This window comes from Herpailurus yagouaroundi, unplaced genomic scaffold (assembly GCF_014898765.1).
Source record: "Herpailurus yagouaroundi ecotype Mexico unplaced genomic scaffold, PumYag 28, whole genome shotgun sequence".
In the NCBI taxonomy this organism is placed as follows: domain Eukaryota; kingdom Metazoa; phylum Chordata; class Mammalia; order Carnivora; family Felidae; genus Herpailurus; species Herpailurus yagouaroundi.
The window spans coordinates 118,768,515-118,785,212 of record NW_024412376.1 but is presented as its reverse complement, the minus strand read 5'-3'; the positions used below and the strand labels follow the sequence as shown (position 1 = coordinate 118,785,212).

Below are 16,698 nucleotides of genomic sequence, written 5' to 3'. Positions count from 1 at the left end.
TGATTATATCAGAATCACTCAGGAAAATCTCCCTTTTCATTAATTCAAAGTCAACTTATTAAGGAGTTTATTTATATATACAGAATTCTTTTTGCAGTATATGGTCACATAATCACAGGAATGATAGTCCATCATATTCACAGGTCCTTCCCACAATCAAGGGGAGGGGATGGAATCCTCAGGGTCATTTTAGAATTCTGCCTACTACACACAGTTACACTTTTTTGGTTGTTGTTGTTGCTTGGACAACTGGCCCTGCTGACTCACTCAACAATCTAAAATTGTAGAAATGAAATTTCAATCCACACAATTCATTAGAAGTACAACTTGACAGTCCATACAGCTAGAAGGTCCTTAAAAAAAAAATGTTCACAATATATACCATGCTGAAAAACCTTTATAATTAAAAACTCACTTCACATAAACACATATTTAAATCTAAAATAATTTTATTATAAACAGTGAGTGAATCAGAGAGGTTTAAAGGGGAAGTAGGATGGGTTCTTTAATCATTTTACTCTCACAAGTTTCTCTAATTCAATCCTTCCCTTTCACTTACTCCCTTTTCTCTAGGGATGACCCTGGGCAAACATCAACACGGAGAATCTCTACTAGCAATTTTATTAATTAGTAAAAACCATAATCCTAGGGTACTCTGGGTTCCTAAAAATTGTGAACTACATTTTTAGTGAACAAGCAAACAAATCAATGAGAGTGAGAAAGAGAAAGGGAGAATATTGGCTGGCAACCCTAAATTTATCCCAACCCAATATAAGTCCTGAAATTTGTATTTTAAACTGAATGCTCAGTAAATTTCAAAAGTTGCATTTATTTCCCTTTGTTTTAAATTCTTAAGGCAGCCTTTATATATTCAAAAAATATGTATATATCTGAACTATTTTTTTTTCTTTCATTAGATGTGTATAATAAATTGAATATATGAGGATGGAAGTTGATAAATGTTAAATGATGAAGGAAATTATTACCTTTAAACGTAAGTAGAAAAATCCAAAGGCTAATAAGGGCTTAAAAACCTGGACACCATTGGTGTTGCCATTTATTAGTAAAAAACATATATCTAATTTCATCATGGTATACATTACAGTATAAATATTTAATTGTTGATCAAAACCACTCAAGGGAGAAATGGGTTTTTAGGTACATTCTTCAGGCAGATATAAAGAAGTGCTCAATTACCCAATTCAGTTAGAACTTGAAATCTGAACACTTTTGAAATTCATGGCCAATTTGAATGGATTGACACTAACCTTCTTATTATTCTGTAATACTTTTTTTATTGTTTATAAACTCCCTTTACTGTTATATATTTTATCCTATCATGAAATAATGATTCAGATTTGAAAATATGGAGATGTAAACTATAAACAATTAGCTTTACCATACTGGATAAGATAAACCTATATATATGTATATATATGAATATGAACAGAGATTATTAATCAAAATATAACTTAAAAATATAAGACCATTCTACCTACCAGACTGGCAAAACTATGAAAAATGTTTGGAAAAATGCACTGAAATTTCACTGTAACACTTTAATCCTAAGAAAAATTTAACAAAAAGCAGACTACCATTCATTTTACCAGAGAAGTTTAAAAGGTAAAGATAATAAAAGGATCTCAATTCTAAGGTGATCTCTTGCTCTGAGCCCTTGAGGACTGTATTACAAAAAGATTTCACAGTATCCCTTTAACCATCAATAAAATGAACAGATATTCAGAAATTTAGGAATTTATTCATAATTCTGAAAGTATCTTTGTCCGCTCTTCCTACAAGCCATTTATACATCATTCTACCATTTAAGTTAAGAGAAAAAAATTAAGACAGTACAAAACATAAAATCATCTTAAAAATTTTTTTTATTCTACAAATTTACTTTAGCATAATCGATCTTTTGGGGTGTTCAGTTCAAGAAATTGTAACATGTGTATAAATTCGTGTAACCACCATAATGATCAGGCTTCAGAATAGTTCCATCGCCACCCAAAAAACTTACTGGGCTATTTTTTTTAATCACGGCATGCCCTGACCCCTGGAAAATACTGATCTGTACTCCTCACTAGGGCTTTGTCTTTTCCATAATGTCACATACATAAAATACACAGTAGGTGACCTTTAAACGAAATGTGGAATGTTGGATAGGTACAAACAAGAGTAACCACCCCCCCCAAAAAAAATCTTTATAATATCACAGAGCTTTTTTTAAAAAAAACTTTGTGGAAATGGAGCTTAGAATTCCTCTCGCAGGCTTAGAACCGAAGATGAAACTAGTCCTATAATATATGAGGTCAGAATGGAAGGATGGAAATGATGCCTTCTGTTACCAGACTAAGACAAGAAAATGTAAAGCTGTCCTCAAATTCACCTCTCAGGAATATTTATCTTTTAGATATGTCCTACAACTTTGGAATTTATTTTAAGCTGGCTGTACGCATTTCCCCCTTTGGAACACGGGGCACAGTATATCCACCTGTTAGGGTCAATTAATTTGTGAAAGAGCTCCAACAGCTTTGAGCAAAAGCTCTTTTCCATTTATTAAGGCATCAGAGAGTTGCCATATGTTAATTGCTAATCCATTTCTCACTTTGAATAGTGAGACAACAAAAAGACATTTTTTGCGCAGCGTATTAAATTATTTTTTAAAATAGCAATGGATATTGCTCTATCCATGTGGGATAAACTTTTCCCTAAGAATTTCTCTCTTATTTCTGAACTTGTTTTCTCTATTCCAGTTTTTGGAGACAAAAATATGGACAAAGTTAAAAAATTCTTTTAGGGGTACCTGACTGGCTCAGTCAGTGGAGCATGAGACTCTTGATTTCCAGGTCATGAGTTCAGGCCCCACATTGGGCCTAGAGCTTATTTTAAAACAAGAATGGGAGGGGTCTTTCAAATGATTTTGATTCATCTTTACAAATCGGTTGAAGTCATGAGTATAATAATTTATAATAAGGAACAACTCCAGGGGTGCCTGGGTGGCTCAGTTGGTTAAGCGTCTGACTTCTGCTTATGTCATGATCTCACGGTTCATGGGTTCGAGCCCTACATCATGCTTCTGATTCTGTGACTCCCTTTCTCTCTTCCTGTCCCCTGCTCATGTGCTGTCTCTCAAAAATAAATAAATGGGGGGGGAAAAAAAGAACAACTCCCTAAATATTGGCTTATGATGAAAATCACATAACTTTGTATCAATTAAGATATTGTTTTGTTAGCTAGACCTTTCAAATAGCAAATTATTGGAGCAGACAACATTAAATAAAATCATTGCAACTAGCTGGAGCTGAAGAAGCTTCCACATTCTCACTTGAATTCACGGTATTTTATTGGTTGTTGGATGGTTTCAATGACCTCTTCGAACTCCATAAAAAAGTAAAGGAGAACATTTCCAAAGTGTTTAATTATCTACATAAGGATCTCTATCCATTACAGATGTATGTTTAAAATAATTCAAGGATTAAAAAAAAGGAATACAGATTTATTTGAATCTATACTTCCTATTATCTTCCCATTCCTTAATATAATATAGAATTTCAAAATCCATCAGTCATTATATTTATAAGATGGCGAGAATATCCTGATTCACATACTAAACTTCACTATCTTAGAAGGTTGCAAAGTCTTAACAATGAAAAGTCAATAAATAATAAAATAACAAAGGCTTGTCGAAATACTGTTTTTTGTTCACTGCAGATTAGAGAGCTGTCACAGAAAATTACACAAAGATAAAATCTGGTCCGCAATCTGCAAGGCCTTAGGAAACAGCTATTTTCCAAATAAATCTCAAAATATTATTTTTATTTTGTTCTTGAGCACTTCACACTCATGCTGCAGCTGGTTCATTTCTCCACTGAGGACAGTTAGACAATTCCTGTATTTTCCTCTATTGTATATTCTATTCCATAAACTACTTAAGAAGTCATTGGCCTCGACGAACAACAAACATTTATTGAGCCTCAACTATGTGTTAGGTACTTTATTAGTCACACGGCTTAGAACAGAGAGTCACTTCAAAGCAAACATACCCAGTTAGATTTCCTACTTCCTATCTTTCTGAGGACTGTATCTAACCAACCACTTGGAGCAGTCATTCACAAGAAAAAATTTGTTGTTCATCAGTTGATGAATTTTGTGCTCCTGAAAATATGATATAGAAGAGTCAGCATTGCATCTGGGGAGTAGCTAAGGATTAGTCATCTGAGTAAGCAAATAAGGAGAGGACAGGAGTAAGGGCTCTGGCTAGGAGTTTATGGGTCAGAAAGGGAACTTGGTGTGGAATGAGAGTATAACGAAAGAGGACTTGATGTGATCTGGTGGAGAGAAAAGAGGGACCAATGCTATGCAAAAACGTGGAGTGGTGAAGATTTACTATGTGCCACTCATTTTGTATTTTCTTTGGCTCTGTGGACACAACAGTTCCTTTTTACTTACCTCATATAACTAATATTTCTCTATCCACCCACCAACAAAATTTGTTCTTAAAAAAATATAACTTCCTTTGCTTCAAATTCTACCTCATTTGTCAAATGCTGGAAAAGAGTCAGCTAAAGATAAGACTCAATGCATTATATATACAGCACCCATAGATCCTGCCACCTTAAGGTCAGCCTTTGCCCTTCCCTTAAAGAAAAAAAAATAGTGTTTAACCCCACTCTGGACGTCCCATTCTCCTTTTGAGGATTTAGAATACCAGAAGAGAAACTAAGCAAGAGCCACCTTCTTCAGGGGAAAAAGGGAGAGAGTAAAATTTTAAATGTCTCGTTTTTCTTCTCTGGTTATTTCAGTTTTATCCTTGACTTATTTTTGGGTTTGGATCCTATTAATCTGTCTTTGCATTTAGTCGCTGTAAGCTCATAAAAGCAAATCACAGATGACAGCTAAGCAATGATTCAGAACCCACATCCTTCTCCAAACCCACCTAGCCTGCCTAATTGCACTACATACTCCTGCTTTCGAATTCCTGATTCCTTATGGTAACTTCAATAGTCTTCTTCCAACTTCACCCTCCCTCAGCTTGTACACCCACCCACCCAGCTTGTACTGGTTTCCTAATAGACTTCAGCATTTTAGATGCTGGTGAGTCTCTACTACCTTTGGCATTATCTGTGGGCAGCAAATGGTTAACTCATCAGTCTGAGTTACTTAGAAGTTGCACATTCCAAAACACAAAGGTCTGCCTTTAGATCTGGTCATGGGCAGCTCTTACAAGATAATCTCTGGACACACACACACACACACACACCAGTAAAAAAGTGCTTTTTATTAAAAGAAGCAGCAATATCCTTAACAGAGTGGCACTTAGGTTTTTTAAAATGAAATCTATGCCTCATTTTTGCTTTGTGTCCCACCCCCTCCTCCTTCCCCACCCAACTGTGGATCCATCTTTAGTTATAAAAGGTCACTTATTGTTGTACGATCATATGCTGCCCTGCCTCTATGTCTCTGGTCATTCTATTGCCTGTGTGTGGAAGATCTATCCTCCTCATTTCTAACTTTTGAAGCCTTACCCTTCAAGACTCAGTTCAAATATAACTTTTTTGATGACACGTGTCACGATCCACCAGTCAGAATCAGTTGTTCACTTTGTGCTGCTTCAGGCGTTCAGCTCACACTTTTATTACGAATTCACATTCTTAGGATTGTTGTTTGTATCTCTGTCCATCAGCTGATTAAAGAACAGGAAAACAAGTGTTTAAATTGTTTTTATATCCTCTAATTTGTGGTGGTGCCCATGAGCAGGTGGGTTTGTAGCCCCCTCTATATCCTTTTCACTCCTCCCAATTCCAACCTATCAATTTATAATCTAAGTAAAAAGCATAATTGTTATCCAAAAACAGTGTCAACATGAGTCTTCTCATCTCACTTTCTCATCAGATTGCAACCAATATACACAAACCATATGAATTTTTTGGAATCACTTCTAATTCTAGTGCTTTGTTAACACAAGAAACAGTGTTTCAATTACATGTGATTGAAGGCAAAGGCCACCCAGTCTCTCCATTGACTATTCTCCATTGACCCGCAATTAATCAACCTCCTAGTTAGATGGCAAGTTATTGAAAATTAATGTTTTAAGTAACAAATGTTAGTGCAAGACAATAGGATTAAAAATGTATAAGCATAAAAGTGAATTTAATTTGGGTACATTAATAAAATATATAATTTTACATATATGTCTACATAAATAGGATTAAATAAATGGGTTATAAGTCGTACACAAAGAAATGACAAAGGCCACTTTTTAAAAAATAGCACGTCCATAATCAACATAATTAGTTCTGTGACCATACCTATTGCTGTCTTTTTACAGAACTATGACTACCAGGTCACAACCAAATTTGTCAGCTGAATTCCAGCTGCAAAATTCATGTTTCTCAGAGATATATGAGGGGGAGAAGAAACACGGCCTCGTTTTCAATCCCTAGGTGGAGACCACAGTGTGGGCTGGAAAATGATAAACTTTAACTTTTTAAATGAGCTCGTTTTACGTGGATATCACTTACAAAGAATAAATGTGAAGCAGTAACAGTGTATTTTCTGATACGTTTCAGACTTCAGCCAAAGCAAGAAAGGGTGGCTGTAGCATTACAGAAAAAAATTTCCTGCCTACCAACGCATATTGCATACAGCTGTCTAAAATAATCTCATCAAACTGATACATAGTATACAGTTACAGATCTTCATAATATAAATATTCACTGTAAGGCAAAAATGATCACATTAGATTTTTAATTTGATTTAAACAATCTATTTTTGCTTTTACTTTCATATTTTTTCCCAAAAGCTGAAATTTATCCCATGACCTAGTAAAAAACAACATTTTCCAGTACATGTACAATTGGGATTTTATTTTACTTTTTTTTTTTAAACTTTTAGTTTCAATCTTAAAATTGAAGTGGTATTTTTTTTAATCTTATACCTTTGTTTATTTTTTTTAATCTGAGTTTTTAAAATTTTAAACAATAATGTTCAGTCTTTAAGCACAAAGATGCAAAATACGGCATTTAAGATCTCCAATGTCAACCCATGTACCTACTATACCTTCTTAGCTAAATTTTCCTCCGAATTGTACAATAGCAAGATGATTTAGTTATGTTGACCTCAGATTGCTGACTAGTTGAAGAACAATGTCTTTCACCCATAAAATGTATTAGTCACAGTACCAAAAACACTGTATACACTCTAATGTAAATCGACATAGTAACATGATTTAGGGGCACCTAGGTGGTTCAGTCACCAAGCGTTTAACTTTTGTATTTGGCTCAGGTCATGATCTCACAGTTCTTAAGGTCGAGCCCCACATTGGGCTCTGCACTGTCAGTGCAGAGCCTGCTTGCGATTCTCTCTCTCCCTCACTCTGTCCCTCCTGTGTGCGCTCTCTCTTTCTCTCTCTCTCTCTCTCTCTCAAAATAAATAAGTAAAAAAACTAAAAAAAAATAGTAGCTTGATTTAGACACAGATATTTGAGTTCAAATACCAGACCATGGTAAACAACTCGGAACTCTTTGCACCTCCCTTTCTTCATTTGATTTGTGATTTGTGATTTGATGTGTGATTTGATTATAATAGAGTGCTTAATTCATGGAGTTTTTATGAGGATGAAATTAGTATCTGAAAAGTGTTACACAACTTGCAAGTGCTCAATAATTGTTAATTGGTGTTTTAGTTCTAGCTCTGTCACCAAATAATGTGGAACACCAGGCAAGTCATTTACTCTTAAGCAAAGATAATAGCACTTTCACGAACTGGTTATTAAGGATGCCACAAGTGCAAAATTTTAGTAATTTATGCATTAACTTAAAAAGATTTTTTTAATATAAGTAATCAATCTTAACGGAAATGAAGTAAACAGAGTTAACAATGTGCTGAAAGAAAGTATAATGGTAACTGGGAGATTTGAGAAGATAAAAAAAGAGAGAGAAAGAGAAGAAAATAAACCAAAACATTGCCTATTCCTGAGCTGGGAACTCGATAAACTCAGAATAGAATGTGTGACACATACAGACCAAAAGTAAAAAAGTTTAATAAAACACAGAAACCTGGAAAATATTATGAACTTATGATAGGGTAATTATTTTAGAAAATGTAACATGATAAGTACCCAATAAATAATATGAATACATATGTATTCAGAACAATCTTACCATGTATGTATTTTTATCTCCAATTCATTAATTGGGAAACAAGTTCCAAAAATTTAAGTTTTTTATCCAAGATCCACAACACAACTTGAACAATGTTAGAGCTGGAATTCAAACGTAAGTCCTTGCCTATAAAGCCTGTGTTATTTCTAGGGTATTAAACTGCCCCTCAATTCCATGAAATCATATTAGAAGTGTGTCTGAAAGCAATGGCAGAAACTGAGGCTGAAACAGCCAATACATAAAGTGCCAAACATTTTAGAAAGATTATGTCTCTTTTCCATTAAAAAGAAATGAAATGTATGGTTCAGGTGGCCAGACAAATAAGTGGTAATGGTATCATCAATATCCTAAAGGAAGAAGTTGAATAATTAATTAACACTAGAAAAACATTAACAATGCAAGAGTGAAAAGAACTGACATAATCTTCTATAAGGTTGTATAAGGTTGACTTTGTATATTATATTTTATATTGCACTATTATATATATATATATATATATATATATCAACTTGTATAGGGAATTCCAAAAATAGTTCTGCCACGGGCAATTTTAACCTTTCATATTGGCTTTAGAAGCTAACATTACACTTCTTATCCACTGGTGAGAAGCAAATTTAATCTATCATCCTTATGACACTCTGTGTCTTATACTCCCTATATTGGTGAAGATAGGCTTACTTCTTACTTGCTGTAGCCCACAAGTGTCAAAATTTCTGTAGCTTACAACGAAAGCATTTATTGCTCATTGAAAAATACCTAAAATGGGTTTTTCTAATCAGTGGCTGGCTCTCCTTCAAGCTGTGATTTGGGGATCTAGGCCTCTTCCAAATTGTGAATGTCATCTCTGATCTTCATTATTTGGCTTCTGAGATCCACAGACTATGTATCAAGGAAAAGAACAGGGCAAAAATCATACATGGGAGGTTTTGTAGGCCTGACCTAGAACTCTGTAGACTTCATACATTTCCACATTGTGTATATATTCCTTTGGCTAGAATTCATTCACATGGTTATACCTACCTACAAGGGAGGATGAAAAAGGTAGTCTAGTTCTATGCACAGGAAAAAGATTTGGTGACAAACTAGCCAGTCTGTCTACTTGAAGATGATACCTCATTCCAAAGTTCCACATATCTCAATGAATTGAGGTCCATTACAAACGCATCCCTCCTAAGACGCTTGAGTTCTCCCAACATAGATGTGATTTCTGTCATATGTGAGTCATTAAACAAGTTTGTAGGGTTTTTGTTTGTTTTGTTTTGTTTTGTTTTGTTTTTATATTACTTTTAAAAATTTCATCTTAAAGACAAAATAGGTTAACAGTGTGATTCAGAAGCCAACATCACAAGTTCAAATTCCAACATGCTTACTTATTAACTTCCTGACCTTGAAAAGTTGCTTTAACTCTCTGAGACTTAGTTTACTTATCAATAAAAGAATACTCATCTTGAAGTACAGGTAAAAGGCTTGATTGGTATAATGTATATAAAGCTCTTAAATGAGTGCCTGACACAGGATGAGGATTCAGTAAATGTTATCAATTATCTTAAATACGCATTTATTATCTATTTACAAATCTCATTACTTTTACTAAATCATAAATCTCCTGAGGGCCACCATCATGCCTTGCTCATTTGGGACTCTATGTATTCTTTCTATAGTACCTTAGGAATATTAGGCAATCAAATATTTATTGGATCAAGCAAATAATATCTTTTTTAGTTTTTAATACAGGTTTCACACACACTGTCGTTTTCATCTGATGAAAATGATAATATATCAGGATAAAATATATAATGATGTTTCATATTCAGTTGCAAAATATTAAAATATGTTTATAGTTTCCTCATGATTTCACCCAGTTTAGTACAAAAACACCCACTTAAATGTATAGGGTGGTATTTATGATTGAGTTTTACCCTGTGTGTCCTTTATATTAACGTAAACTCTTGAACAGTGACCAAAAATCATTACAGCTTGATGTCTTTTCAGTAGCCAGAATGAAATGAATTGGTCTCAGTCCAATTCCTAGTGGACAAGTGTCTAAATCAAAAAACGCCACCACAATTAGCATTACTTTAGTTAATAGTTTTAACCACTGAGGTCAAGGATAAGCTGAATAATAAAATTTGAACTAATCTTGCAATGCAAATTGTAACTGTTTCCAAAATAAAGGTTAGGTAAGCTTGGACGGTTAGCTGTTAACTAGTTAATTCACAGAATAAAAGGGAGAAAAGTGCTCTAATGAGGCTGACTAGGAAATAATGTAATTTTATGAAACTGAATTTTCTTTAGAAGTCATTCATTTCCACAAACAACTTTACATTTTTTCATGAAAAATTAAATTTCTACCAAAACTAACAAGAATTTTCAACCTACTATTAATCCTGAAAATAAAGTTGAGAATCTAAATATATGCGCATTTATTTCACTCCCAAGTCACAATATAGACAACTCACAGGGAAATTTCTAAAAACAAGGAGAAACACAAATGTTCCCTAAGGTCCGCACAGAAAAGTAGAAGAAACAAAATTCTTGGCTCCAAGGAACTTCAGCAAAGACTTCCAAGTACAAAGACTAAACATGTTTCTAGTAACAAAAAGGTAAAAGCTGAATATTCCATCCCTTCATAGAATGGGATTTTCTATACTTTAAGGGAATCTAAACATTTTATGTTCACATATAAGATAATTAAGATTATTATAAATTGAGTTTATTTATCCAGAGTTATATAGTGACCTTCACTCTTCACATTGTTCTTAGTGTCTATCCTAGACGATTATGTGCTAACAAAAATCCATATGTATACATGCATGCATGTATGTATGTGTTCGACATTGTTCAAAGACCTGAGAAAAACATCAGTGAATAAAGGAAAACTCCCTGCCTTCATGGAATTTACATTCTAGTGATGGGAAAAGGACAATACATAAGAAATATATTTAATAATGCGATAGTACAAGGTCAAGGAGATCAGTTTTTGAGGTGATGAATTGGTTTGGTAGAACTGCCTTAACAAAGCACCACAGACTGGGTGGCCTACACAGCAGAAATTATTCCTCACAGTTCTGGAGGCTGAAGTCTGAGATGAAGGATTGGTTTCTTCTGAGAGCCACGAGGAAAGTTTCTCTTGCAGGCCTCTCTGGTCGGCCCTCTACTTCCTGTATCTTGACGATGTCTTCCCTCTACGTGTGTATCTGTCCAAATTTCCTCCTCTTAAAAGGATACCAGTCATACTGGATTAGGGCTCACACTAATGACTTCATGTTAGCTTAGTTAACTTGTTTAAAGATTCTATATCCAAATACAGTCACACTCTGAGGTACTAGGGGTTATGATTTCAACAGGTAAATTTTAGGAGCTTTCAACTCAGCTCAAAACAGGAAAGGGAGTAAAATTGGCATTATTTAAAATGCCAAGTCACGAAGTTGGGTTTGAATGGAAAGGGGATGTTTGGGCAAAGTCATGAAAGAGATGATTTGTAAAACAAAACAAAAGCTACAACATTTTTGCAATAAAAGTTTGTAATAAAAACCAAAATTTGGCTTTAGCTTGGCTTCAGGAAGGCGTGAAACTCAGAACCCAGAATACCTCCAAGAACTTAGGCCGTCCGCGCTCTGTTTATCACTCGTCTCTGCTTCTCTGTGGACATCTGCTTCATTCTTTTCCTATCGACCTCCTCTCTCTGCTTGTCAGTCCACATAGTTGTCAAAGGCTCTTCATGGTTTGCAGTTAATACATAGCCTATTTTTAGTTTGTTGTAGAGATGTACTAGCTCTTCCTAAATGCTAATTCTAAATTCCCAGGAAAGAGAGTCCATTTGGCCCAGTTGATTGTGGACAAAGACCTAGGACATGTAGAACAAATATAGCTGCCCAGGATTCTTTTCTGTGGAAGAAAGATGAGGGTACAGCTTGTACCCATAAGGTAAATAAATGACTCCAAAATAGTTTGTGACAGACAGGAAAGATTTTCTCCTCAGCTATTAGATACCACATTTTTTTCACTTTTATTTATTTATTTTGAGAGAGAAAGAGTATGAACACTTAAGCAAGAGAGGGGCCAAGAGAGACAGAGAGAGTATCCCAAGCAGGCTCCACACTGTTGACATGGAGCCCTACTTGGGGCTCAAACCTACAAATTGTGAAATCATGACCTGGGCTGAAGCAAAAAGTCAGCCGCTTAACCGAATGAGCCACCCAGGTGCCCCTAGATACTGCATTTTTTAAAGAAACTTCATTGTTTCAGTTCTTTCTCTTTTTTCTACTCTTATACTTTCTTTATCCCAATTTGCCAATTCTGTGTCAAATCACTCTGAGCATTTCTTCTCTGTTGGGAAAAAATAGAAAGAGCACAGGAAAGGGGGTCATAAAAATAAGGAGAAATCTTAAGTTTCATATTCATACTCTCGTGATCTTTTTTTTTTTTAATTTTTTTTTCCAACTTTTATTTATTTTGGGACAGAGAGAGACAGAGCATGAACGGGGGAGGGGCAGAGAGAGAGGGAGACACAGAATCGGAAACAGGCTCCAGGCTCTGAGCCATCAGCCCAGAGCCTGACGCGGGGCTCGAACCCACGGACCACGAGATCGTGACCTGGCTGAAGTCGGACGCTTAACCGACTGCGCCACCCAGGCGCCCCCATACTCTCGTGATCTTAACCAGGCTCCTTTACACCTGGCATATATTAAAGCTCCTATCTCAGTATAGTGTAATTGCTTGTTAATTAAATCCCCAACTATTTACTCAAAATTCATTAAAAATATATTTATTAATTTTTCACTTTCGGCCAGGCACTCTGATAAGCCAGGGTATCCAATGGAGGGAGAAGGAAGGGGGACCTGATACAGTATCTGCATTTAGAAATTGCTATAGACTGAATGTTTGTGTCCCCACCCCTCAAAAAAATTCATATGTTGAATCATACTCTGAAGCGATATTGTTAGAAGGTGGGGACTTGTTAGAAGGTTGTGAAAGTAGAACTCTTATGAATGGGATTAGTGCCCTGATAAAAGAAGCTGAGAAAGCTCCCTCACCCTTCCATCAGGTGAGGTTACAGTGAAAAGAATACCATCAATGAGAAAGCAGTATCTTACCAGACACCAAATCTGCAGGCGCCATGATCTTGGATTTCCCAGGCTCCACAACTGTTAAGAAGCAAATGTTTGTTGTTCATATACCGCCCAGTTAGGATATTTTTTATATCAGCCCAAATGGACTACGGCAGAAATTATTACTATTTGCAGTTCAAATTTTTAATCTGCTTTTCTTATCTCAGGAAGTTTGAAGCAGGGTCCTCACATGAAAGTGAAACAGAGACTGAAGACAGAGACTGTAAGTTTCTAAAGAACAGGATCTGAATCTTGCTACCTTAAGTGCTCAGGATTTCACATTTTTTAAAAGACTAAGTAATGATCTTCTGTAGAGCATATACCCCGTTCTCATATATTTCATTTATAAGCAACTCTTGAGGGAAATTTCAGACTAGATGGATAACAGAATGATTCTATGACAGACTAGTGGGGGATAAATAAACCAATGTAAAGGTAGGACTGTAACGTAATGTGAGAGAAAAACATTTTGGTTGTCACATACTAATCATATCATAGAATCTTTTAAATCTCAAAAGATGTTCAATCTTCGTTTACCTCTACATGGCTTACCAAAAATGTCATGTATGGTGATGATTTTGTTTTATTTTACCTCTAATTTCATCCTCCAACCTCAACATTTATATCCCTCAAATATTAACAATCCATTAATAGCTATCCAATTTAGGGTTATTAATTAGAATAAAGTTGGCAGTTTGACTTCAGAGTTCAGCCTGTTTTCTTGTGATTCTTTAATGCGGTTGACTGCCTGCAAACATTTAAATGATTCCCCTGCCACTTGTCTATGTATTTAAGCAAATAGACTATTACAAGAACAAAGACCTACTTGGTTTTTCTAATTGGACAGAGGATAAAAGAAATCTTTTCCAGCTTTGTTTTATTTCTAAACTCATTTAGCACCAAGTGCATATCCACTTCGACTTTTTTGGAACAGGTTCATTATGAAAATGGTCTAATAATGAGTAGTTGGACCCAGAGTTTTTATACATCCCTAAATGAACGCAAGCTTGTTTCTCATCATTTCTTTGTTTCAAAATTATGTTCCCTTTCAGCCGACCCTTTCTGGGGTATCTTCCTAAACGTATTCTCTTTTGTACTATGTTTCCTTTGATGTGAATACCTCGTTATATGTAGTAATTTCCATTATAGGTCTACAATATAAATTCATCAACTAATTTCTAGCTGTCTTCTTTTCTTAAATAACTCATTGACAATCTATAATATAGGTGCTTGTTCAAAATCTTATTACTCGTATGAGGGAAATATAAGTAAGTAAGCCTTTAAATAAATAAGAATATAAAATATAAATGGTTTGTAAGTCTGAGGTTGAGGAATTCCAAGCCAAAGATGCACATACTTGTTTTTTTGTTTGTTTGTTTGTTTTGTGTTGTTTCATTTTGTTTTTTAGGGAATGTGACTCCAGGAAGCAGATCTGACGAGCAGGGACAGAAAACATGGAAGGAGGAAAAATAATGTAAGATTGCAGGATCTTAAAAACTAAAGATTGGGACAACAGAACCTTCACTTCTATGTAAGTAAAACATGTTTTTGTAAAGCCCTTCAGTTGTCTTGTATGGGCTCCCAATTGCTGATGTTTGATTTTCGGGAATTTTACATGTTGGTTTTCAAACCATTGGTAGTTTGAAATTAGCCATGGTGGTGATAATTTATACCACAGAAATCAGCAAACACTCCCTTCAGGGCATTTATTTTTACCCCCAGAACACCACTCATGCATATTTTCATCTATTCTATCAGAGTCCACAGACTAAAGTGACATTTTGCCAATACAGCTTCACTGAAACACAGCTACACCCATTCCATGACTGGGTTTGCACAACACAGTTAGATGTGAGTAGCTGGGACATATATCACATGGCCTGCAAGAACTAAAATAATTACTATATGCCTCTGTACAGAAAAATGTTTTCAAGTCCTGTGTTAAATTATGCTGAATGCATTTTCTGCTTTGATATAATAGACCCCTACAGCAAGACTATTCGATTTACTTCTTTGTGTATCAATGTGGTAAGTAGGCTACCTTCACTCTTCCTCAAGTAAGGTTCATCCATATCTGTCCCAATCCTTACGCTTTGCTCTCCCTATGTGGGTATATTTCTTGGCTCCCTAAATTTATCTGACACTTATAGAAAGATTTCAAATTGCAGCAGATTTTAAGGTCCCAGACCCTGGTATAATCACATCTTAGAAAAACAGCGTAACAAAATTATCTTTGTGTGTGTGTGTGTGTGTGTGTGTGTGTGATGGATTTTACTCTTTTTTCCCCCTAGCACTTTATATATATGTTTTGCCCTTTGTATAGATGCTGGCTTAACCCACGAATCCATTTTGGTCTTCTGAGTTTTGTATGATCCAAGGTCCCCACTATATCACCCATCGATTTTAGTATGTCTCTGATCCAGGAGAACCAGGGACAACTTTGATCTTCAAAACAATGACGGTAAGCCTCTTCTTCTTTACTTGTTTTCTAGGACTTTGTTCAACTCTATTTTTCCTCTTTTATTTCTTATGCCCATCATCCCACCACTAAAATAAAATGTCCATAGCTCATACATACCTAAAACAATATATAAAGCTTCTCTCTAAGTCTTGGGTCTTTCCTACATTTCATTATCCTCAAGGAATTTTTTTGAAACATTATTTAATTCAATATTTGCGTAACTACACTTATTTTTAAGGCACAGCTGTTCTTCTCCATACTTAACTGTTTCACTTATTAACTTCTAATCCCAACACTAATCATAATGGCTGATCAGAATTTAATAAAATTCAAAAACATGAGAAAATCCCTGAAGAATTGGATGGCAAATATAACTCATGCTCATGATTAAAATTCATTTTATTTTTTCAAATAAATTTTGAAATTATCTTGATTCAAAATGCAACCATAAAGGCCAAAACTAAAAACATACCATTTGTTTTTATTTTCTTTTCTAAGATTTGGAATATCAGAAGAATGTCACCTTCTCATAATTACCAGGAAAAGAAAAAGGGATGAGTTAGTTGTCTTGTTTCCATCATCAAAGCACATTTGAGGTGTCATATTTGTCAAAATCTTGCAATGAATGAAATCCAGCTTATTCTGTTTAGAATAAGAATAGGATAAAAGTGAAACCTGAATATATTAGGCTAGCTTCAGAATTCTCTCTCTCTCTCTCTCTCTCTCATATCTCTATCTGTTGTCTCTGTTTCCCCTTCTATTGGCTTTATTCTCTACATGTAACAAAAATGATGTAACATCTAACAAAAACTTAGAATGTTTTTAACTTACATATTACCAGTTAGGCATCACAGAGTTTTGAAAAAAAGTCTCTTTACCAGTAGCTCAAGAAAATGTGTCCTAAAGGTACTTTGATTTTCCCAGCCAATAAGAGTATATTTGTCTTTTCCTGACCTTACCA

At 35.0% G+C, this 16,698-nt stretch overlaps 1 long non-coding RNA gene across 1 annotated transcript; it reads left to right on the top strand.

Annotated features, from left to right (window-relative positions):
• The first annotated feature begins 902 nt into the window (after positions 1–902).
• Positions 903–15,704, top strand: LOC121032031 (uncharacterized). The gene is made up of 4 exons (XR_005791048.1): positions 903–994; positions 14,685–14,807; positions 15,196–15,304; positions 15,600–15,704. It is a non-coding gene; the product is annotated as an uncharacterized LOC121032031 (long non-coding RNA).
• The last annotated feature ends 994 nt before the right edge of the window (positions 15,705–16,698 follow it).